The sequence below is a fragment of the Canis lupus genome, chromosome X (assembly GCF_011100685.1).
Source record: "Canis lupus familiaris isolate Mischka breed German Shepherd chromosome X, alternate assembly UU_Cfam_GSD_1.0, whole genome shotgun sequence".
Lineage (NCBI taxonomy): Eukaryota > Metazoa > Chordata > Mammalia > Carnivora > Canidae > Canis > Canis lupus.
In genome coordinates, this window is record NC_049260.1 from 121,244,089 (window position 1) to 121,269,931 (window position 25,843).

The window sequence follows — 25,843 nt, forward strand, 5'->3', positions numbered from 1 at the left end:
GCCCCCTGAGCCCCGATGGAAATCTCCGACGACGTGTTTGCTGCCGCTGCGGAGAGTGGGGTGGATAGGCTCGCGCGGGCGGGAGGCAGGAGGAGGGGGAAGAGGAGGGAGCCCGGTCGCCAAGGCCCCCCGCCCCCTGCCGCCACGACTGCGGCGCTGCCAGACAGCCAGGGGCGGGGGACGGGGGAAGGGAGGAAGAGGCGAGCCGCGGCGCGGGCCCCAGGCGGGGGAAACCGGAGGCCGGCGGCGGCGGCTGAGAGGACGGCCACACACTGGGCCTGGAAAGGGGAGATGCAGGGGCCGGGGGGTTCCTGCCTCCTCCTAGACCCCCTCCAGTCCGCTAGCGCACTGCGGGATCGAACTGTGGCTGCCTGCCCTAGACTCCCTCCCCTATCACCTGTTGCTTCCCCAGATCTCCTGGCCTCTGAGATTTCCCTTACCCCACCTCCAGACCTTCAGGTCCTTCAGAGTACATCTCTAGGCATCCGAAGGAAGTTGGGTAACTGAGTACCTTCCTTGGCACAGGGGAAGAAGAGACACTTGGGTGGGGGTGTCTCTCCAGCAGGCTCTGGTCTCAGCTACTTCACAGGCCAGTTTCGCAGGTGTTAAGGGTAGGGGAGAGGACCCACCACAAAGGACCAGGCCTAAGCAATCCCTGGAGCACTTTCCCGGAGCCACATGGAGGCACTGACTGACTCAGGTTTAGCCCTGGGGCCTGGGTGTGAGAGGGACCATCTGAGGGTGGAGGGACCTCAAAAACCTCCTCTCCAAGACTGGCTGGCTAAATCTTTCTGGAGACTTGGCTCTCAGTCATGCCAGAAGTGGAAGTGAGTAGACACTGGGGGTGGGGATGAGGGTGGCGGTCACTGCCCTCAAACAGTGGTGATAGTGAAGAGTCTCAAGCATCCTCGTTGTCACTGAGACCCTCAGGATTTGCTTGAGAGGGAAAAAGATTGCAGAAATTTGCCTGCCAAGTTGATGCTGAACATCAGCAGCATCCTCACCTGTTGCTCTAGAAGGGGCCGTGTGCATCGTAGCTAGCAGTAGTCTCCTTGGAGAGCCTTTGCCTTTGCCATATCAAGCTAACCTAATACTCCCTCTCCACTGCCCTACCCCTACCCCATCACTCTGCTTCATCATCTCCACAAAACTGCCCACTAACTGATGATGTTCCTGGGCATTTCTTTGTGAGCTTGTTTATAGTGGGTTTTCCCAACTGGAGCAAGCTCAGTGACAGAAACCAAGCTAAATCAAACAAAAAAACATGTGTGTCTGGTTTTCAACCATATCTATGAAACTTATAGGAGTTCTGGGGACACAGGAGGCACTACACAAATATTTGTTTCTGGCCTGTGTGCAGCTGTGTGTGTTCTTTTGCCACCGAGTTTACTGGGATCTAGGCTCCTTCAGCCTCTGTGCGAGAGAAAAGAAAAGACTGCAGGACACATTCAGACCTCTTGTGTGCATACTTCCTAGCCATGTGGCAGGGCAAACTTCATGGGCTTGTGACCTGTGCAGAAGGGCCCCACTTTGCTTGATGCTTTGCAGTCCTCCTCTTGAAATTCTTAATAATTGTTGAGCACATGCCTCTGCATTTTTATTTTTTCCCTCAGCCCTGCAAATGATATAACCACTCTTGCCCTAGGGCAATATGCTGCAAAGCAGGAATGAAGTACATGCAGAGCATTCCCAAGCATACTACAAGAAGAAAGCTGTGCACCATCTGCCTGCCTTCCTGTCCAGCACCAGAGTGCTGCGGAGAGCGGCCTTAGGCTTGAAATGTCTTATATGGATGTTCCTTCCTCCACTGACACTGGAGTTCCAAGAGATGGAACTCCCCTGGGTAGAGCACAGTGCTTAATGGCCAGCATTAGTTATATTTGCTGAATAAGTGACTGAGTCCCAGGCAGCCAAAAGAGGCAGGCAGTTACAGTGCCCTAATCAGAGGACCCATCTGGGACACCTTTCTCTTAACGGTGGAGATTAATCACACTTTACCATCTTCCTTACCCACCTCATCCAAAAGGATAGCTGCAAGGACCTGTGGAAACTCATGAGCCTTGTAAAAGGCAGGGCATGATTACTGTGTTGCAGCTCTCCAAGTACTTCCTGCGTGCTTGTCTATGCCAGGCCACAGACTTGGCAATGGACAGATAGAAAGCAAGGCCTTGCACGTAGTCTTGGCTCTCACATATGTGGCTCAAGAGAAGAAAAGGGACTTCTCTCGGAAATTACTAGCACAAGGTAAAAAGTCAGGATGCCCTGGAGTCCCCAGGAAGACCAGATATCCCTCTGGTTGGGCAGTTCTGGAAACTGCAATTAGGAGGAGGAGCCTGTGCTTTATTTACATGGACTTGAGACTTGCAGCAACAGATGGGCCTTACTGGCAGAGGTGCAGAGATGGACATTCCAAGCATAGAGCCAGTCAAGATATTGAAATCAGAAATGTGTGGTGTTTGATAGAAAACAAGGAGGAGTTTGCTGGGAGAATTTGCATGAAGAGGCATTGTCAGAGATAAAGCTGAAGTGGCAGGCTAGACAGGCTAGTGTTGGGCCTTGAATATTGAGCCAAGAACCTGCACTTTCTCTTGTAAGCAAAGATGAAGTTACAGAAAATTTTCAAACAGGGACACTGCATGTCAGAACTGTTCTTCAAGGCGACCCTCTAATAGGTCAGGCAAAAGTGTTTACAGGAAGAACAGGTTGGAGCCCTTTTTCTCCCAGAAATGGAATTGTATAGATCTGAATGAGAGCAGAGTCACTAGGATGATTAGAAGGGAGAGAGCAACATGGGGAGTGGTGGCTTAACTGACACAATTGATGGCTACTTGGATTGGGGGAGGAGGCAAGGGAAATGGGATTGCTAGAGATGATGCAGTGTCTTCCCCCAGGTGACCAGGGTAGCGAAATAGTAATAAGGAAGGCAGAAGGAAGGGGGCAGGTGGGGGGAGAGCTTTTAGTCCCAGTAATGAGAATAGTCCCTTGCACTTTGTGTTTCACTTTCTAATGTTCCAAGAACCTTCATATTTATTGTCTAGATGTGTGTGTGTGTGTGTGTGTGTGTGTGTGTGTGTGTATCCCCACTTCTCTATCCTGTGCTGATTGCTTCAAATATATCTCTCTACAACTTGATATTCAAACTGGATATAAACAAAAAAAACAATATATCAGCTGCATTTTCTTTTCTTTTTTTAAAAAGATTTATTTATTTATTCATGATAGAGAGAGAGAGGGGCAGAGACACAAGCAGAGGGAGAAGCAGGCCCTATGCAGGGAGCCCGATGCGGAACTCGATCTTGGGACCCCAGGATCACGCCCCAGGCCAAAGGCAGGCACCAAACTACTGAGCCACCCAGAGATCCCCTCAGCTGTATTTTCATAACTAAACCAAGCTATCCATTGATCAGAACAGCCATGAGCAACCCCTTTGTCAGCTGTGAATGATCACATTTAATAATCAATACCAAACCATGTGTCCTGCTATACATGTGGTTTAGGGGTAAAACCAGAGCTTCTGGTCCTAAAGTCTGTGTGTTCTTGTCTAAATTGGCCCAAACTGTAACACATGCACAACGTGTTTTTCCTATTAGACCAAGAGGAAAATACCAGTCTCAACAAGTTGTGCGAGATTCTTAGCTAGTTAAGTATCTGGGCTTACGGCAAGACTAAGATGCTTGGGACACTGGGGGAGGCAAGCTGGAGGAAGCACTATCTATAGCGCTAAGCTGGGAGCTAAAATGGATAGAGGGACAAACAGCAGAAAACCAGGCTTCAGAGCAGATAGATAGATAGTAGAGGTAGAGGTAGCACAGGGTGCTGATTAGGTCCCTGTGCCCCACTACAGGTGGGACTAGGTTTGAATTTCAGATCCTCTAGTAGAAACTAGCTGAATGAACAAAACTTATGTGCCATTTTCACCATTAATGATAAATTACTGACAAATAGTAGTGCAGGCACACCTGGTATCCCTGAGATCTTGAACAGTACCTAGGAAGTGTCTGACCAGGAAGCAAGAGCCCAGCCCCAGATACGCATGGCAGAGCAAGGCTCCTATTTCAAGAAGGTGATAATGGAGTGGACAAAATAGGCTCTATACCTTGGAGAATTGAACCACTGAGCAAGTATTCTTGCTGCAAGGCTGCAAGGGAGGAGAGGCATGGCTGGGAATGGAGACTGAGAGTCCCACCACATGGCTGCTATTCAAAGCCATGAGACTAGATGCAACCAACCAGGGAGAAAGAGGATGGCGTAAGCTTGAGCCCTGAGAGAACTGTCACAGTAGCCAATAGAAGAGAGGAGAATTTCTATTAGGATGGCAAGTTCAGGGATCCCTGGGTGGCGCAGTGGTTTGGTGCCTGCCTTTGGTCCAGGGCGCGATCCCGGAGACCCGGGATCAAATCCCACATCGGGTTCCCAGTGCATGGAGCCTGCTTCTCCCTCTGCCTGTGTCTCTGTCTCTCTCTCTCTCTCTGTGACTATCATAAATAAATAAAAATTAAAAATAAAAAAGGATGGCAAGTTCAACAATGTTCTAGTAAGACAAGGATTGAATGAAGTCCATTGGGTTTATCAACAGGGAAGCCATTGGTAAGCTTGACACAAGCTGTCGCAGTGGAGCATTGGAGCAGGGCCAGTTCACAGAGGGTTGAAGAGTGCAGGAAAGGGACAGTGAGAGAAGGGAGGATATGAGCAAGGATAGCTTGAAGTCTGGCTGGAAAGCAGGGAGAGTTGTCACTGTCTCCCAGACCAAAAGTGGGGATGCAGCTTAATGAAGGAGCCACGTCTGATTCTTCTCTGGGTCGTTAGGGTCTGGACCAAGGCCTCAGAGAACAAGATAAAGAGTTTCAAGGAAGGAACTAGCAAATGCTGGTGGGCACCATTTGAGAATGATGAGGTCTAGAAAGTGTCTTCTGTGAGGAGTGAATGAGGTGAGGATGTGAAGTCAGAAAACATAGACAACTTCTCAAGAAGTTTACAGTGAAGGAGGACAGAGTGCAACAGCTAGAGGGAAGCAAATATTTGGAAAACTTGGATTTTTGTGTTTAAAATATGAATGAGACATGTTTATAGGCTACAAGGAAGAAGCCAATTGAAGGGAAGAGGGAAGGGAGGAAGTCATTAAGGAGGCAGTTGGGTATGGTCAGAGTTCAGTGTGCAGAACTGGTCTACTAGTGGAGGATGAACACCTCTTCTTCAAAGGAGGTAAAGAGTGAAGGAAAGGAGAGGAAAGAGACAGGCTTATTCATTTATTCAATCAACACTTGTTACCATGCACTAGGCACTGTCTCAGATGCTAAAGAAAGGAGAAAATAAAAATTCCTGCCCTTGTGGGGAACACTTTCCAGGGGAGGAGGCTGACCATAAAAAATACATTTAATAGGAATACTTATAGCACTTTAGAGGTAATATGTGGTTTGGGGAAAAATAACAAGTGGAGTAAGGTAAGTAGGATTAAGAGTGCTGGGGAGAGTGGGTTATAATTTTACATAGGATGGTCAGGGAGGGCATTACTAAATGTCTGAAAGAAGAGTGTTTTAGTACAAAGGAACCGATAATAAAAATAACCTAAGGGCAGAACATGTTTGTCATGTTCCAGGAACAGGAAGAAAGCCAGTGCACCTGGAGAAGAGGGAACAAGGAGGAGTTAGTGACACACGAGGTCAGAGAGAAAATGCGTTGGCCTGTCAAATCATGTAGTATCACTGAAAGAACATTAACTTGTCCTCTGCTTAAAAACGGAAGCCATTGGGATGATTATGAGAAATGTAGTGGCATAATATGGCATAGAGATGACATTGAAAGCCAGGGGACTAGATGAGATGAACATGGAGTGAGTGTAGCTAGAGAAGTGAACCAAGGACAGTAAGAGACTGGGGAGAAGAGAAGGAGCCTGCCAAAAAGACTGAGAAATGTGAGCAGTGAGGTGAGAGAATTATCAAGAGTAAGGCATCATTGAAGTCAAGAAGGAGGGAGGAATTCAATTGTTGACTGCTGCTGGAAGGTCAAGTGGGATAAGAGTAAGAGTTGACCATTGCGGTTAGTGAGTCATTAGTGACCTTGATGAGGGAAGTTTGTATGGTGGTCGTTTTTGAATGGGTGGGACATTGGAAATAAGGAGCATAGACAATTCCTTGGGTAAATTTCATCAGACAGCAGCCAAATGGGACAGTTGAAGAAGGAAGGAGGCTCAAGAGGTTATATGGGAGAAGTGACAGCACGCGTATAAGCTGATGGAAATGCCCAAGTATAGAGTGAAAACTTTATGCTACATGGGAGTGAGGGTGAGAATGATATCATGAAGTGAGCAAGAGGGGATACAATGTAATGGTTTGGAAGCAGCATTGTAGAATGGGACAACCCTACCTGAGACCCTAAAGGACTTTGACCACAGGAGAATAAACTGCTTCAGATGGCCTCCAGAGCTGGTGCCCTACCCTAGTGTATTGACTGGATTAATGACTGTGAATGGGAGGACTGTGGAGAGGAGCTAGAGTTGGATTTGGATAAAGAGGTGGGAAGGTGGAGGCCTCTGTCTCATAGAGCAAGGTGCTGGTGGCCTAGCAGGAGGTTTTGAAGATATAGGGGATACCAGAGTGGTCAGGGTCTGATTAAAGTTACAGAAGCACAGAGCAGTGCAGGGATGGGTGTGCTATTAGAGAGCAATGAGCACAGAGATTTAAAGTGGAAAACTGGGGTGTGGAATGTGGTGGGTCTTACTAGAATTTGAGGGAGATGATTACCTACACCCCTGTCCCTTCCCCTCCAAATTCAGAGTAGCTTAAAAATAAGATACAGGGGTCAGAGAAGAACAAATACTTCCCCACATCCCTTAATAAAAGGAGCAGAGGCTCCAAATTGACTTCCATAAATGCCATCCTAACCCTCACCCCTGCCTCAAATTAAGCTTAACTACTTTTCCTGAGGACAAGCAGCTGCAAAAGGCACATGGCCTTCTGGTGCATTTCAGAAGTCTGACACAGAAGAACCAAGGATCACTGTGTTTTCTTTTGTTCTATCTTACCAATCAGGTAGGCCACTGCTTCTCCTTAGGGAGGAGTAAAAGAGGTAGCAGAAATATATTTCACATACAGAAGCCTCCTGTTATATGGGCAAAGACACTAAATAGAGGATGAATCATTACACTTTACAATCTCCAGGTTTTTATTCTTTTTAACCACATAAGGTTAATGATTAAGTCTAAGATTAATCATAGGTTAAGCTATGACCCTCATGTTTGTAGCAAGGGTTGGGGAGGATGGGACATTATATCAAAAGCCCCTGGTCACAGAGAATCCTGTTCTTCCTTTCATGAAACCCTTCCCCATTACCAACTCCTGCCCTCTTTGTATACCCTCCTTCTTGGTGTAGGGAGGGGCTAACATTTTGAACCTTCCCTCTCCTTTCTCACAGATGCTGTTTTGGGTGCTAGGGATCCAGTGACAAGCCAGACTAAGTCTTTGCCTTCATGAAACGTACATTGTTATGCAAGGAATAGGAATACCCAGATAAGGAAGTAAATCTGATAATTTCCAGGACAGAATACCATGGGATCATTAAGAGTGGTAATGTAGCCAAGAATAACTGCAGGAGAATGACAGTGGCCTGTTGCTATGGTCAGGGTGCAAAGAATATCCTGGGCTCCTTTTGGACCTTCTGGGTAGCTTGGACACTCAGGGAAATCAACTCTGAAACCAGCCATCTCTAATTCCAATGTGGAGTAAAGAGAGCATGAGGAAGGTAAAATGACAAGGCTATTAATATATGAGAGCCTGCCAAGCTATTATCGTTTATTTCAAGTGGTGGTAAAAGCAGATGACTCATCCTTCAGAGCTGCAGGACTTTGCACTAGTCTGGATGGTTTACTGGCTTGCCTGTTTTCCCAAGCCTGAAGTTTGGGGATAGGACTTCTGAATGCCAGAAACACTGAGGAGCTACATTTCTTCACCCCAGCTCTCAGGAAGATTTTCACAACTGTCTGAGGTCCCAAAGGAACAAACAGATTTTTCAGCAATGACTGGGAGCAGGGTGGTCTCCTGATGGGGATGGAGCTAAGCAGTTAGATGCAAGAGTCTGTGTTTTACTCACCCTCCCTCAGCAGACACACTTCCTTGCCTTGTAGGTTAAGGAGGAAAGGAAAGTCTTTTGTTAGAATTCCCAAGAGAGGCACCTTTTTCTCTGGTGCTCCAGGCAAATGTAGCCTATTTCATGAAAGACATTTCTCTTTCCAAAGCTTTGGAAAACTGATTGGCAAGTTCATAATGCTTGCTAGGCCCAGCTGCCAATCATTTGTAACAATTGGGAGTGTTGAGTTTGGTTAAGTGCTCTGAGAGGCTCCCTGTATGGAAGCTCTGCCATTGAATCTACAATGTGAAGCTGCCTGTTCTACAAAGAGATTGGTTCCAACAGACTAGGAGGTGAATTCACCAAGGTAGTATGTAGTTTTAATGTAAAAAGGTCTTTGTAAAGAGCAGGTGTTCTTTCTTTTCTGATACATCATCAATAATATCATTAGTTGGGCCTCAATTCTAAAATTATTAGGGCTGGTGCTCTTATATGAAATAGAAAGGGCTCCATGGTGGGCCAAATTAATTTGAGACTTCCTATTTCTATGGGGAATTTTGACAGGAGAAAAAAATAGAGAATATGTTTTCACCTCTAAGGGCCTAGTATGATGGGCTGTAAAAGGAATCAGGATTTGGAAGGTACTGTAAGAGATTTGATGAAGCTGGCACTAACTTCCTCCTGAAATAGGAATCTCTTTTATAGTCTCCCCTCACAAGTAGGGCATTCAACCTTAGATTGAACCAGGGATGGGTTGCCCACTACACACAGGGCATCTTGTGTCACTTTTAGACTAGCAAAATGTCCTTTTAGTGCAGCAAAATGTCCTTTGACATAAGTAAAGAATTGAGGCCAGTCAGACTCCTTGCTTTTCAACTCTAAGTTGGCCAGAACAAAACATTTAAACTGAAAATCATAAAGTGCAGTCCTACCACTCTTTTGCTCTACCCACATAGGCAGGCATGGTTTGAGCACCCCTTCTATAGGTGTGCACTCTGTGACATTCAGTAATAATTTTCACATAAACTAAAAATAATTAGGTGACAGATTATCCTAATGCTTCTGATTTTATATGGACCAAATATTAGCCAGGAATATAGAAGACATCATATTCATCAGGATGTCCCAAGGTTGACACTAAAGCCTCTGCCATTTCTTCATGGGCAAGTCCTTAGAACTTCACTCAGAGCCTGTTTACTTAGTCTACAGTCAGTTCTAAATACTTTGTGGAAATCTGGTTACCCAACCCATTGCAATTTAGTAGCACAATTATAAGGGACCAGGGTTTATTCAGCTGATAATCCAGACTGCAAATATTTTTTAGTATTGTCACAATCAATGGAATTAACCATAGAATTTTCAGTGTATTCTTGGGGAAATTACTTTCCTTCTCTAAGCCTATTTTTATTTTTGTTTGCTTGATTGATATGAGAGAGATAATAATTCCCATGCATACTTTATACAGGCCTGTGTTATTACTTGAGTCAGCTATTGTGTTGGAACATTTACAGTGCTTTTAGCAGCAAGTAATGAAAACTCTTACTTAGATTGACTCAGACAACAAAAACATTTATAACAGGAGGTTCAGAGGTATGTGGGCTATTGAGTTGCTTAATTCAGCTGCTCAACAATGTCTTTGAGGACCATCTCACAGATAACACAGGGTAGCTGGCTCTTTTCTTTAGTGGCAGAACTTGAACTAGAACAGGAACTGAACTTAAAGGCATCTGACAATTAACCCAGAACCCTTTCCAGTGCTCATGCTGTCTTAGAACTTTGGATATTCCATTGTTAGCAATTGCCTTCTGTATGAAACTGTATTGGGGGAAAAATCACTGGAAGTTGAAGAAAGCTATAGCAAGGGAGCTTTTGATGTCAATTGGTTGTAAAGTTGAATAACTCCAAGAAGGATCTAACTCTATGATATTGTGCAAGGTATATTAGAACAGAAAAGGGTCATAAAGGTTAGAGAGACATAGTCTGTTTAAGATGCTTCTGATTAGGAATGTGAGAACATTGGGTAGTTAGAAGGATAGGGTGGGAAGTGAAGCTGGCATGTATCGCTAGTGCCAAGGTGCTAAGAGTGGGTTATCTCTCTAAAGGAACATTGCATGATTCTAAGTAGAGGAGTTTAGCATAGTCAGATTTAGGTTTTTCAAAGATTAGTATGGCCAAGATGGCAAGCATGAATTTGGAAATGTGGAGTGTGAGACCAGAGATAGCTGAATCTCTTAAGATGCTGTTGCAGTATTCTAGGAAAGAAATGCTGAGAATCTGACCTAGGTCGAGGCAGAGGGGATAGAGAGAAAGGGCTGAGAATCCTTCAGGTTTTAGTCTCAGCCTGGTTGTTGGTAACAGATTGGATATGGGTGATGAAGGAGAGTTCAGCCTATGGGAATTTTCAAGTTTTAGGTGTGACCCCCTAGTGCCTCCAATGTCTTTCACTGAGATAGGCTCCATAGGAGAGACAGAATGTCCTGCAATGGAAGATAACATTTTTGGTAGTTTGGAATATATTGACTCTGAGGTGTCTGTGGCATGTCCAAGTGGAGAGTTCTAGGAGGCAGTTGAATGTATCAAGCTGGAGCTTAGGACAGAGGACTAGGGTAGAGATTGACTCATTAATACTATGAATGATATTGTATAGCACCTTGTGTTTTATTTTTTAAAGATTTTATTTATTTATTCATGAGAGACACAGAGAGAGGCAGAGACATAGACAGAGGGAGAAGCAGGCTCCTCACAGGAAGCCTGATGCAGGACTCGATCCTTGGACCAGGATCACACCCTGAGTTGAAGGCAGATGCTCAACCATTAAACCACCCAGGCATCCCAACACCTTGTGTTTTAAAAAGCATCTTCATCTTCATGATTTGATTTAATCCTCACCCCAATTCTGTGCAGTAGACATTATTTTTCCCTCTTCCTAGCTGAGGCAACTGAGTCCCAGAGAAATTAGATGATTTGCCTAAGATTACACAGCCAGAAGTAATAGAGCTGAGGCTAGAATGAGAGTCCCCTAATACAGAATGCCACACCTTTCCTACTGTTGTTCAAATAGCAAAGTCAGCTGCACAGAGATAGTGGGAGAAGCCATAGGACTTGCTGAAGTCCCTCAGGAAGCTTATGAAAAATAAGAGCAGAGCTGGGCAGGAGATGGAACCCTGGAGTTTTCATGGAAGTAAACATGAGCTGCCTGAAGCTGGACCTACAGAATTCTGATCAATGTGATGTTATGATTCCCCTTGCCTTTGGACCTAACTGGGCTCCTTGGCCCTGCTACAACTTTACCTTTTCCAACTTTCCTCCCAAATCTACTCTAACTCCTTCCTCCCTGTGCTTCTACTGAAGTTACTCAGTTTGTATTATGGATCTTGGCTCTGTTAACTGTAGCTTGAGGTTCTGAACCCTGGCTGCATCCCTAGATTGTTGACTCACTGGCCCCACCCTGGGCCTCCCTGTTTGGGTCTTGGACTCTGTCCAGGGCTTAAGCTGGCTGGGCTTCAGGTTCTGGGTGTCAACACCCAGGGAGTGTTATAGGGAAGGAATGAATTCAGACATGTTTCTTCATCCCCTCTCAGGCCTGCTTCCTTGCTTAGTAGGTCATGGAGAATGACTATGATTTGCTTGATTGGCAAACAAACCCCAGTGAAGAGTCACATGGCATGTTAGACAGACATGAGGGCTTTATAAAGTGGAGGGCAATTTTCTAGATGATCTTCATGGGGAGGTGGTGAGGAAAATCCAAAAGGCAAGCATCTAATTGGGAGTGAGTTGGAGGAAGAAGGGTGCCAAGGGAGACAATGGAAGCTTTGGTTCATGTCTTTAGGAAAACTGAAAGCAATTTACTCCCATCCTCAGATCAGGAGAAAGTGAACAGCAGAGCTGTGCTGAGAACAGCCATACTTCTTATATCACTTTTTCCAGCCTGAGGAGTGAGGACTGTGCATGACAGAGTCTCTGTCTAAAGGAAGTTTACCACTTTCAGCATCGAGGTTTTTGAAAAGAGCGATTTAAACCACATATTAGAAAGAAAAAACCTACATCTTCCAGGTATGGCACATTTTTCTACCCTAGCAAAATGAAGCACACCAGACATATGTGACCTCTTCCTAATTAATCTTGGCTCTTATTGTGAACTTCATGTCCTGTTCTTGGCTATGACCATTGTTTTCTTGGTTGCTACTCAGCTGTCATCACTACTCTTATGGAAAATGGCCCCAAATGGATGTGCCTTTTGAGTCAATATATCTCTTTTTACAGTTTCTTCTCTTCCTTCACTATCAATCTGTCCACAAACCTTCTTCTTTAACGAAATCACTTTTTCTTGCCATTTATCATTTGCATTGACATTGGAATTTAGATATATATGTTTCATAGAACTTGATGGTAACTAAAGTTTCTGGGCACTGTCCCTCACCTCCACAAAAAAAGTGTGGAACATGATTTCAGTTGCTCTGAGGCTTTTCTCCCCTCCCCCCACCTCCTGCAGGTCAGTTGTATTCTCATTAAACAGGGCTTATTCATTTTTTCAGCAAATGTTTTCTGAGTACCTACCATAAATCAGAGATTCTTTTACAGGCAGGGATATTAGAAGCACAAAACAGAAAATTGTCCCTGGCTTCATGAAGCTTGCATTTTATGAGAGGAGGCACTTTAAAAATGTGATATATTAGAAGATGGAAAATGCTATGAAGGAAAATAAAGCAGTGGAAGGAATAATGTAGTGCCAAGGGTGCAGTTCATTATTTAAATAGGATGCTGTGATTTATAAGGGGATCAAATGGAGGGAGTGAACCATGTAGATATCTGAGAGGAAAGCATTCCAGGCACAAGGAACATTAATACAAAGGCTCTGATGTGTTGGAGAAATGACACTAAGAGAGTGGTAGAGGGATGAAGTCAGGGAATTACCAGGGGCTGGATCCTGAACCATCAAAAGGACAGACACTAATTTTCACTCTGAAATGGAGGAACATTAAAAAGCTTTTGAACATAGGAGGTTTTGTGAGCTGAATTGTGTCCCTCTCAATTCGTATGCTGAAGTTCTCACCCCTAGTACCACAAAATGTGACTGGTTTTGGAGCAAGGGTCTTTTTTTTTATTATTTATTTTTATTTTTTTATTGGTGTTCAATTTACTAACATACAGAATAACACCCAGTGCCCGTCACCCATTCACTCCCACCCCCCGCCCTCCTCCCCTTCTACCACCCCTAGTTCGTTTCCCAGAGTTAGCAGTCTTTATGTTCTGTCTCCCTTTCTGATATTTCCCACACATTTCTTCTCCCTTCCCTTATTTTCCCTTTCACTATTATTTATATTCCCCAAATGAATGAGAACATATAATGTTTGTCCTTCTCCGACTGACTTACTTCACTCAGCATAATACCCTCCAGTTCCATCCACGTTGAAGCAAATGGTGGGTATTTGTCATTTCTAATAGCTGAGTAATATTCCATTGTATACATAAACCACATCTTCTTTATCCATTCATCTTTCGTTGGACACCGAGGCTCCTTCCACAGTTTGGCTATCGTGGCCATTGCTGCTAGAAACATCGGGGTGCAGGTGTCCCGGCGTTTCATTGCATTTGTATCTTTGGGGTAAATCCCCAACAGTGCAATTGCTGGGTCGTAGGGCAGGTATATTTTTAACTGTTTGAGGAACCTCCACACAGTTTTCCAGAGTGGCTGCACCAGTTCACATTCCCACCAACAGTGTAAGAGGGTTCCCTTTTCTCCGCATCCTCTCCAACATTTGTTGTTTCCTGCCTTGTTAATTTTCCCCATTCTCACTGGTGTGAGGTGGTATCTCATTGTAGTTTTCATTTGTATTTCCCTGATGGCAAGTGATGCAGAGCATTTTCTCATATGCATGTTGGCCATGTCTATGTCTTCCTCTGTGAGATTTCTGTTCATGTCTTTTGCCCATTTCATGATTGGATTGTTTGTTTCTTTGGTGTTGAGTTTAATAAGTTCTTTATAGATCTTGGAAACTAGCCCTTTATCTGATATGTCATTTGCAAATATCTTCTCCCATTCTGTAGGTTGTCTTTGAGTTTTGTTGACTGTATCCTTTGCTGTGCAAAAGCTTCTTATCTTGATGAAGTCCCAATAGTTCATTTTTGCTTTTGTTTCTTTTGCCTTCGTGGATGTATCTTGCAAGAAGTTACTATGGCCGAGTTCAAAAAGGGTGTTGCCTGTGTTCTTCTCTAGGATTTTGATGGAATCTTGTCTCACATTTAGATCTTTCATCCATTTTGAGTTTATCTTTGTGTATGGTGAAAGAGAGTGGTCTAGTTTCATTCTTCTGCATGTGGATGTCCAATGTTCCCAGCACCATTTATTGAAGAGACTGTCTTTCTTCCAATGGATAGTCTTTCCTCTTTTATCGAATATTAGTTGCCCATAAAGTTCAGGGTCCACTTCTGGATTCTCTATTCTGTTCCACTGATCTATGTGTCTGTTTTTGTGCCAGTACCACACTGTCTTGATGACCACAGCTTTGTAGTACAACCTGAAATCTGGCATTGTGATGCCCCCAGATATGGTTTTCTTTTTTAAAATTCCCCTGGCTATTCGGGGTCTTTTCTGATTCCACACAAATCTTAAAATAATTTGTTCTAACTCTCTGAAGAAAGTCCATGGTATTTTGATAGGGATTGCATTAAACGTGTATATTGCCCTGGGTAACATTGACATTTTCACAATATTAATTCTGCCAATCCATGAGCATGGAATATTTTTCCATCTCTTTGTGTCTTCCTCAATTTCTTTCAGAAGTGTTCTATAGTTTTGAGGGTATAGATCCTTTACATCTTTGGTGAGGTTTATTCCTAGGTATCTTATGCTTTTGGGTGCAATTGTAAATGGGATTGACTCCTTAATTTCTCTTTCTTCAGTCTCATTGTTAGTGTATAGAAATGCCACTGACTTCTGGGCATTGATTTTGTATCCTGCAACGCTACCGAATTGCTGTATGAGTTCTAGCAATCTTGGGGTGGAGACTTTTGGGTTTTCTTTTTTTTTTTTTTTTTTTTTTTTTTACTTTTGGGTTTTCTATGTAGAGTATCATGTCATCGGCGAAGAGGGAGAGTTTGACTTCTTCTTTGCCAATTTGAATGCCTTTAATGTCTTTTTGTTGTCTGATTGCTGAGGCTAGGACTTCCAGTACTATGTTGAATAGCAGTGGTGAGAGTGGACATCCCTGTCTTGTTCCTGATCTTAGGGGAAAGGTGGAGCAAGGGTCTTTAAAGAGGTAATTAAGGTAAATGAGGTCATTAGGGCAGTGCCTTAATCCAATATGACTGATGTCCTTATAAGAAGAGGAGATTAGGACACAGATCTATGCAGAGGGAAGACTGTGTGAAGACACAGGAGAAGATGGCCATCTGCAAGCCAAGGACAGAGTTTTCGGAAGACCCTGCTGACACTTTGATCTAGGACTTCTAGCTTCCAAACCTATGAGAAAGTAGGTTTGTTGCTGAAATCCCCCAGTCTGTGGTACTTCATTATGGCCGCTCTAGTGAACTCATACAAGTGGCATGATCAGACTTAAACTTAAAAAATAGAACCCTGGTCCCTCTGTAAAGAAGAAACTACCAAAGCACAAGGGTGGCCACATTAAGTAGCCTGTGGATATGAATAGTGAGGAAGCATAGTAAATGGTGTTTAAAAGTGTGTATTGGGCCCAGGGGTAGATAAACTAAGGCTTTAACCAAGCACAATGGAAAGTATACCAAAGAGTGCAAGTGACATGTGCAAAATGATTGAAAACTTGTTTTAAGCAATAGTACAAAAGACAGAAAACATCTTGGCTTGGCTATGCCCAGGAGTCCCCATTTGATGGGAACACACACCATCAAATTGCCAAGGTAAGTTTTCTTCAGTAGACAAGGCAACAATGGAGGTGAACAGCTAAGAACCATATAGCAGATGGTTATTATAAAGTAAGAAAGATGGAATATAAGATAGTAAAAAATTATAGGTATTTGGAGTTGGAAGATCATGTTTTTTTTAAGATTTTATTTATTTATTCATGAGAGAGAGAGAGAGAGAGAGAGAGAGAGAGAGAATGGCAGAGACATAGGCAGAGGGAGAAACAGGCTCCATGCAGGGGGTCCGATGTGGGACTCCATCCTGGGACTCCAGGATCATGCCCTGGGCTGAAGGCAGGCGCCAAACCACTGAGCCACCCAGGGATCCCCCAGGAAGATCATGGTTTTGACCATGCATTTGTCACTTGTGGGGCAGATAACTTCTTTGAGCCTTGCTTTATTTCTCTTTCCATTGGAGCCCCAAATTCATAGCTTGCCTGCCTCACAGTGGTATTGAGAATGTCAGGTGTGCTAAAGGCTGAAAAAGTGCTTGCTAAGTGAAACAATACAGAGATCTTTAGGCATATATGCAAGTAAAAGCATCACTGTAGCTTCCAGGTGTGGAAGAAGTGAGGAGAAATGGATGTGGTCAAGATTGCTAGCTGTGCACTTGAATCTAGTTTCATTTTCTTCCAAAATAATAAAATTGTGGCTGGGCACATGGCTTCCCAGCTAGGCCACATTTCCAAGAATTTCCTGTAGTCAGAAGCTATCATGTGACTATATTATCCCTAATGGAATATATGTACCTTAAAACCACAGTGTGTCTCCTCTTCGTCCTCTTCCCTCTTCCCACCAACTGAACCCATTTATTGTGGTTACCCACATTTAATTAGGTCAATTATATCAATGCCCTAATGGATAGCCAAGTAACAACTTGGAAGGAGCCTGGGCTCATAAATGACCTCCAAGGGCCAGAACTATTTGCCTACCAGCATCCTTCACATCAGGACTGTTAAGTGAGAGAGAAACTGCTTTGTTATCTCTGCCATCCTATTGGTGGGTTTCTGGTAGAACGACTAAACTTTACCTTAACTAAAGGGGAATTGTGTCTTGAAATAGGGTACTACTGTAACAACAACCTAGCAGATACATGTGTGGAGGAGGACAAATATATTGGTATTATAGATTTGAAAGCTGGTAACTTCTTTCATGCCATGGCAAAGCATGGTAAAACTCTCACATAAACTAACTTGGAATTCAGTCTAATGCTTACAGAATCTAGCATTAAATATGTCATTGGAAAGAGTCAGAATGTTTGTGTTGGCTGCTTCTTGACGCTTTTAGAAAAATATTAAAAAGAAGTGATCTTGCCATTTGTGACAACATAGATGGACCTAGAGGGTATTATGCTAAGTCATATAAGTCAGAGAAATACAAATACCATATTATTTCATCCATATGTGTAATTTGAAACAAAACAAAACAAAACAAAATGAAAACAGACTCACAGATACAGGGAAAAAACTTATGGTTACAAGAGGGAAAAGGGGGGACACCTGGGTGGCTCAGTGGTTGAGCATCTGCCTTCTGCTCAGGGTGTGATCCTGGCTGTGGATGGAGTCCCACATCAGGCTCTCTGTGGAGAGCCTGCTTCTCCCTTTGCCTATGTTTCTGCCTCTCTCCCTGTTTCTCTCATAAATAAATAAAATCTTTAAAAAAAAAAAAAGAGGGGACGGGGATAGGAAGATGGATGAAGGGACACCTGGGTGGCTCAGCGGTTGAGTGTCTGCCTTCGGCTCCGGATGTGATTCCAGAGTTCTGGGATTGAGTCCCGCATCAGGTCCTCCTCCCTCTGCCTGTGTCTCTGCCTCTCTCTGTATCTGTCATGAATAAATAAATAAAATATTTTTAAAAAAAGGAAGATGGATGAAATAGGCGCAGGGGATTAATTATTATAATTATTATAATTATTCCAGTTATAGAATAAATAAGAGATGGAAATGTAATATACAGCATAGGAAATATAGTCAATAACATTGTAATAAATTTGTATCATGACAGGTAGTAACTAGACTTACTGTAGTGTCCATTTAATAATATATGTAAATATTTAATCACTGTGTTGTATACATGAAACAAACAATATTGTATGTCAATTATTCTTTGATAAAGGAGTAAATTTTTTTTAAAGGTGATCTCATAAGAATTTCTTCAATCTGTAATCTGACATGAAAGGGAAGAGAGATGGGATGCCTGGGTGGCTCAGTGGTTGAGCATCTGCCTTTGGCTCAGGTCGTGATCCTGGAGTCCTGGGATTGAGTCCTGCATCGGCCTCCCTGCAGGGAGCCTGCTTCTCCTCCTGCCTATGTCTCTGCCTCTCTCTCTGTGTCTCTCATGAATAAATAAATAAAATCTTAGAAAAGAAAAAAAAAGAAAAGGAAAGAAAAGAAAAGAAAAAAGAAAAGAAAAGAAAAAAGAAAAGAAAAAAAAGAAAAGAAAAGAAAAGAAAAAAGAAAAGAAAGTGAAGAGAGACAGTGCAAACCTCAGGTTTGGATAAGGCAAATACTTAAGAAATTCCAAATGACTAGAGAGAAGACTGGCCAATCAAAAGGAGGTGGGACTATGACAAAGATTAGACTAAGGGAGTTACCTTAATGCCGAAACCAATTGTTTTCAGAATTCCTCAGGTAGCATGATTAAAATGGTGAAGAGAAACATGAACCAAACAAAAATGCAAGGAAATAAAACAAGTAAAAAAAAAAAAAAAAGGAAATAAAACAAGTTTAAGAGCTGTGTCTATGACTAGAACATAGAAGTGATTGGAAGGAATGTCCCAGAGGCTTACCAAGATTTGTATTTAAAAATTTTTTGTGAATGTGAATTCATTCATACTCTCACTCTTCCACCCAACTCCTCTGTGATTACTAACAAATGTTGTAAAAATCTACTATACTTTTATTGGACATTTGAATAGTTTCCATTTTGGGTGGTTAGTAGGAATAAATCTGCTATGAAAATTCTTGTACATATGAATACATGTGTGTATTTCTGTTGGTTATACTTCAGAAACTAGAATTTCTGGTTCAAAGGGTGTCCATATGTTCAGTTTTGGTAGGCATAGCTAAACAGTTTTCAAAAACGGCTGCACCAACTTATATTCTTGTCAGCAGTTTGAGTTCACATTGTTGCACATCCTTGTCCATGTTTTGTATAGGCAGACTTTTTCATTTTAGTCACTATGTTAGGGAGTAGTAGCATCTAATTATGATTTTAATTTGCATTTCCATGATGATATGGAGCATTATTTCATATATTTTTTGACCATTTGGATACCCTCTTTCTCTTACATTTCTTTTGCCCAGTTTTCTCTTGGAGTTTATACATTCTTCTTATTGATTTTTAAAAATTCTTTGTATTTTCCATACATGAGCCCTTTGTTGGATAGATTGTAAATATCTTCTTCTCTATGAGATCTTTTTTTCCTATTCCAATGCTATTAAGACATACTCCTATATTGTCTTCTGGAAGCTTTAGCACTGTATCTTTCACATTTAGTTTTGTAATCCCTCTAGAATTGATTTATGTATATAGTGTGATGGGGGGGCAATTAAAATTTTTCCAAATGGATATCAAATTGATCTAGCATAGCTGTGATACCTTTGTCATAAATTAAGTGACAATATTTGTGTGGGTTTGTTTTTGGTCTTTCCACTGTGTTGAAATGGTCTAAATTATTTACCTTTAGAATGAGTCTGACATCTGGTAGCGCAGTTCCTCCAGCTTTGTTCTTCAGGATAGCCTTGGCTATTCTTGGACCTTTGACTTTTCATCTAAACATTAGAATCATATTGTCAATTCACACACACAGACACACATACACACTTAAACTTGATGGAAGTTTGGGAATTGTGTTGAATCTATAAATCAATTATGAGAGAGTTGGCATCACTTGTAATATTGAGTTTTCCAAACCATGAACATACTTACATATTTTTTTCCCTGCACCTGGGATACCTAGCCTGGAGGTGGAGGTGGAGCTACTGACCACTCTTAAGGCAACTCTTAAGGAAGCATTTGGAAACAGCTGGAAAACCCCTGGATAACTTCTGACTTGGAGTCATAAATTCAACAGAATTTCATATAGGGTGCATTGTTCTTGATTAAGATTCACATCTCTGTTGTTGTTATTGAATGCTTAAAAATAGGTTTAACAATTTTATTCAAGCAAGTTTCTTAGGCAAGTCTCCTTTTAATACTGCTAGGAAATAGGAAAACTGATTTTGTCTATCTGTAGACATGTTCATGTATGAAGGTGAGTACACAAAACTAATTTGCAGCTATACCTCCTATATACAGTACTGGTTATGTATATGTTGTATGAAAATTGAGTTAATTTTAATTTTTATTGAGATATACTTGACATATAACATTATGTTAGTTTCAGGTGTACAACATAATAATTTGACTTACATGTTTTTGAGAGAATCTTGCTGGTAAAGAAACACAACCACCCAGATTTCCATCAACTGATAAATGGATAAACAAAATGTGCTATCCACACAATGAAATATCATTCAGTCACAATAAGCAATGAAATATTGATACATGCTACCGCATGGATGAAACGTAAAAACATTGTTAACTGAAAGGTGACATACTGAATGATTCCATTTAGATAAAATATCCAGAAAAGTTAAATGTATAAAGACAGAAAGTAGATAATGCTTTCCTAGGGCTGGAGGGGATGAAGGGTTTGGGAAGAGAATGATAGCTAAAGGGTATGGGATTTCTTTTTGAGGTGATACAAATGATGTAAAATTGATTGCAGTAATGATTACAATTCTGTAAATATACTAAAAACTATTAAATTGTAAACTGTAAGTGGGTGAATGTATGTTAATTATGTTTCATTATATTTTACCTCCTTAAAGCTGTGACACACACACACACACACACACACACTCACATACCCCACAACCCTGGTCTGCCAAATTTCTTGATGTTTAAGCTCTACATCTGCCTCCGTAGAAGACATATTTTCCAATATTGTATAGCCTGGATATTTTAGAGAATGGGTGGATGCAGATGCTGTAGTAGGATGAGACAATGGATTGTCTCTTTTGAGGATACAGGCTGTGCTTTGTGTGTGCAAAGGACAAATACAAATATTGAAATAGATGAATAGGTGGACTGTAATGTAGATTGTTGATTGTCTACTGAATCCCACCTGCCCTTTCTTCCATTGTAATAGGATTATAAGATAATACACGGCTGCTCATGTTGACTACATTTTCCAACACTCTCTAAACTTGGGTGTGAACACATGAATACATTCTTACCAATAAATTGAGGGCCTTAAGAGAGTGGATGTTTGCTTTCTCATTCTTTTTTTTCTTTTTTAAATTTTTATTTATTTATGATAGTCACACAGATTGAGAGAGAGAGAGGCAGAGACACAGGCAGAGGGAGAAGCAGGCTCCATGCTCTGGGAGCCCAATGTGGGATTCGATCCCGGGTCTCCAGGATCACGCCCTGGGCCAAAGGCAGGCGCCAAACCGCTGTGCCACCCAGGGATCCCTGCTTTCTCATTCTTGTTGGCTGAAACACTTTTGTGGTGGCTACTGAATTTGAATCATGTAGAATATGGCATGTCCTAAGAGATAGAAGGGATCTTGAGATGCAGAGCTGAATCTTTCATATATGTATATATATATATATTAATCTGGCCTTAATTAAACAGGGGTCACTACATTGAAATGGCTTTAATGTTATGGTGGCCTATGTAAGCAAGCCAAAATCTAAGCCTGTAAATGCTTCAAGATTACAGAATAAAAATGCCAATCAAATAATTTATTTTCTTTGCTTCCACACTTTCTCTAAATGTCTTTCTCCTAGCTCCTGTCAGTGAAGCACTCCTAACCACGTCCAGTTTGGCATTGCCCTTATTTGAATCAATTTTTGCTCAAATAAAATCTTAAAGTTTTTAGTATGCCTCAGTTTATCTTTACCAACTTTATTATTAGCTCTTTTTTTAGTAGCTGAAGTTTACTGTAACTAATACAAGTGGTAAGAGTCTTCATTTTTCGTGCTCCTTATCAGCCAGCAATCTGGAATTTGGAAGCTCACACTTAACCAAGCTGAAGAAGAGGCCACCTATTTCTTAAGATTTGTGGTCATTACCTTGTTACACATTCTCTCATTGAGAAAAAATGCCCACATTTGGCACTTGTTGTCAAGCCAATAACTGGATAGCTGGTTGTCAATACAAGCCACCTCTATAGAAAGGCCCCAGGGAAAAAGAACAACACTAGGAAGAAGGGATTCAGGCCTGGCTTTGAGCTTGTGGCACTCATTGAAAGCCTGAAAGTTGTTTCAGGCTTCTAGCTCTCTTGAATCCCCCTAGGTTGCTAAAGACTTTATATCCTCCACAGTCTATGCTCATGGTGACTCAGGCTTTGAAGTAGAGAGGACATGATCTTTTACTCATGAAAATAATATTTTGGTGGTAGGAGGGCTCAGAGATGGAGCTGTCTCCAAATTCTCTAAGCTGCTTTATATTTTCCAAGAAACTCATGCTTTATTTCAATAAAGTTTAGGGAGCCAGAAAAGTAACTAAACAAATACCTAGAGACCTTTCTTATTGGCAAAGGAGGTCAAATTAGGAGGATTGTTCAAAATTTTTTAGAAATCTGCCTCCAAAGGCTGGAACTGACTCATACTTGAATTGGTGGTTCACTGAGGGAATTCTGGAATGCCACTGCTGATCTATAGAGCTCAGAATCCAAACCCTTGATGTAATAACAGAGACCTTGATGCCCAGAGAGCACAAGAGACTTGCCTATGGCCACCCAGCAGTCAGTGATGGAGTTGGGATAAGAACTAATGTTGACTGCCTCATTGTCTAATTATTCCCATAGTCTGGATCCAAACAGAAAATTTTCCTTTCTGGAAATTATTTGTTATGTCTATGGATTTTGCACAAAATTTTTCCCTTTACCAAATTCTTGCTGCTTGGGAAACTCAGAAGAGTTGAGCAAAAATCAGAGAGCTGCCTGTGTTGAGGGGGCATACATGAGAATGGACTTTGCTCCATTTTACTAATCCTCCACTAATTCTCAAAATTGATGGCCACTCTTCTACAAAAGCACCTTAAAGGCAGGCACTATGCCTTGTGTGTCTCACTAATCCTGTCCCCTCCTGCTCCTCTGGCTGCATTGGCACTGAGCCTGTACATGTGGGTGCTGTGAGCTGGGAATGTATTTGAAAGAGAACATTTCTTTGTCTCTGACAACCCCTAACAGGAACCTAGCAAAGTCTGAGGGCTGAAAACTCACTGACTGTGATTCTTTAAGGGGATATATGACAAAGATCATGCAGGTGACTCAGGAATACATGGTAAGCAGTTCTGAATAGTTTCACCTATGGCTGAAGCCAGGTAAACATATTATTTAGTGATCAATCAGACTATTTCTTTGTGATTAACAGTGCAACTAGCTTATTCCCAGCTATAAACAAGATGATTCACTCAACTTCTGCAACTCCTGCAGGAGTAGGTATACTCTTTAGTAAGACTATCAGCAGGGCTAAGTACTAGAGAGAAATAAGCTCAAAGGCCAATGAAATTTGATATGTAGCCAATGGATGAAGCGGGCCTTGAACCTTCACGGCCATCAGAATCACTTGGTGGACCTGTTAAAATTCAGATTCCTAGGCCCTTCCCTGGACATATTCATACACTTGATTCTGTTGCTGGTGGCTCAAGGGAGGACTACATGTTGATAATTGATCTCAATTACCCAGAAACTCACTTGAGCCAGGATCAGGTGAGCTGGGTGATTCTTCTTTCCATCTTTAGATGTGTCCAGTTACTCCAGTTGGCTAACTAGTTTTTCATCAGTGTGCTACCTGAACCTGTGAACACTAGCATCTGATACTGTACAGACCTTCTCACTTTCTAAAATGTCTCCCGGCCACACATTCATTTGATCCTCATGTTAGCCCTGAAATAGAGCTGGCATGCTAGCATGAGTAACCCATTTTACAGATGATGGAATTGAGAGTCAGTGAAGGAAAGTGACTTACCCAAGATTTCTTCGCCAGAGTTGCCAAACTGATTCAAACCATAATCTTCAGATTCTACTCAGGAAGTGTCCTTCTCCTCCAGCCCATAAGCTGTTCAACCAAGAGGCAGTGAGCTTCTGATTTTATTTAGAAGGTCTTTCAGAGGTTTTGCCATTTATTCTAATCCCTTAAATACATAAAAAAATGCCTTTGAAGTTAAACTCCGAGGTGGTTTTGGCAGTGAGAACTGCGGAGTAGAGGCCAAATCTTAGGAAAATGGGCCTTTGTCAGTAGGCTGCCAGTTTCCCTTTTATTACCTGAAGCCAAATCTAGCACTCTGTCATCCTCCATCAGGTGTCTGGAACCCCGGTAATTCTGACCTCCCTAAATAGGATGCCATGTCCCATACTTCTCCTTCCTTTTCTTCATCAGAGCATACTTTCCTGGGCTGGGCTCCTTACCTCAGAATCACCAGGTCTAATGGTTCAATCTAGTTTACTGAGGTCAGGGGAAACGAAGCAGCTTGGCTTAAAGCCCAGACTGGTCCTGAGGAGGGCCTTTTTCCACCCTTCAGAGCCAGGAACTCTGCCTGCCAGTCATCTTTCTCAAACTTACAATCCAACTCTATATGTTAAGATATTGGCCTCAAGCAGTTCAGAGTAGGACTTCCCTCCCCAGATCCCCTCTCTCAGTTCTGGAGGATTAAAGGCTTTTTTTGTCCATTCCCATGCAGAATATCCAATTCTCTTATGGGAAGACTTTGAAGCTTGTTTGGAGCCACTAGGTAGCTGCGTAGAAGCCCAATTAATGCCACACCCTTCAGGTCTGAGGAGATAGTTTGACATTTGACCTCTCTCACATTTTCCTCTCCAAGGAGGTCCCCATCTCATCCTAAAGATTATTTCTTTATTCAACAAATTTTTATTGGGACTCTGATATATCTTAAGCACTGTAACCAGCTCTGGCAACACAACACTGAACAAGATAGACAAGAGGATATTGAGAATGGCTGACACATATGACACGTAAAGCATGTACGTTTTACCTTAAGTAAAGGTAAAAAAGGTAAAGAGAAAAAAGGTAAGAAAAAAGAAGGGAAAAGTGTATAGTGAGCGCTAGGTCTGTGCACATGTGCTTAATTTTACAAAGTGCATCAGTGAATGCCTCATTTAGAAGATAACATTTGTGAAAGACCCAGAAGAGGTGAGGGATGAGCCATGTTGATATTTGGAAAAAAAATAGCATTTCAGACAGAGGGAAGAGTGGGTGCAAAGATATTGAAGTGACAGCATGCTTGGCATGTTTCAGGCGGAAGCAAGGGGGCCAAGTGCAGCAAAAGTGGAGTAAGCAAGACCAAGAATATCAAGACTTGAAGTCATAGAGGTTGGAGTAGGGAAGCAGAAGCAGATCTTCAGGGACTTTTAGGCTTTGAGAAGTATTTTAGCTTTTACCATGAGAGGAAATGGAGAGCCATTGTATAACAGGAGAAAATCCGGATTTGGCTTAGGCATTTTAAAAATCTGCTTCATTGCAGTGGTTTTTTTACATGTAATAAAATGCACCAGTTCAATTGGTACTAGCATCCCATGAGATTTTTAAAAATGTACATAGTTGTATAATCACCATCATGATCAAGATGCAAAATATTTGCATTACCCTAAAAAGCTCCTAAATGCCCCCACAACTACCACTCTTGCCTCTCATCCCTGGTAATGCCACTTACCTAATGTCTTTTTAAAAATTTAAATTCAATTAGCCAACATATAGTACATCATTATTTTCAGATGTAGTTTTCAATAATTCATCACTTGTATATAACTTCAATCACAGTGCATTAGCTTTGCCTATTCCAGAATTCACATAAGTGGAATCATACTGCATGAATTATTTTATGAATATC

General features: G+C 42.0%; 1 protein-coding gene across 1 annotated transcript in view; it reads left to right on the top strand.

The window, feature by feature from the left end:
• The window catches only part of LOC119868539 (melanoma-associated antigen 9-like), a 778,808-nt gene that overhangs the window by 57,586 nt on the left and 695,379 nt on the right, over nt 1–25,843 (top strand). The window lies entirely within an intron of this gene.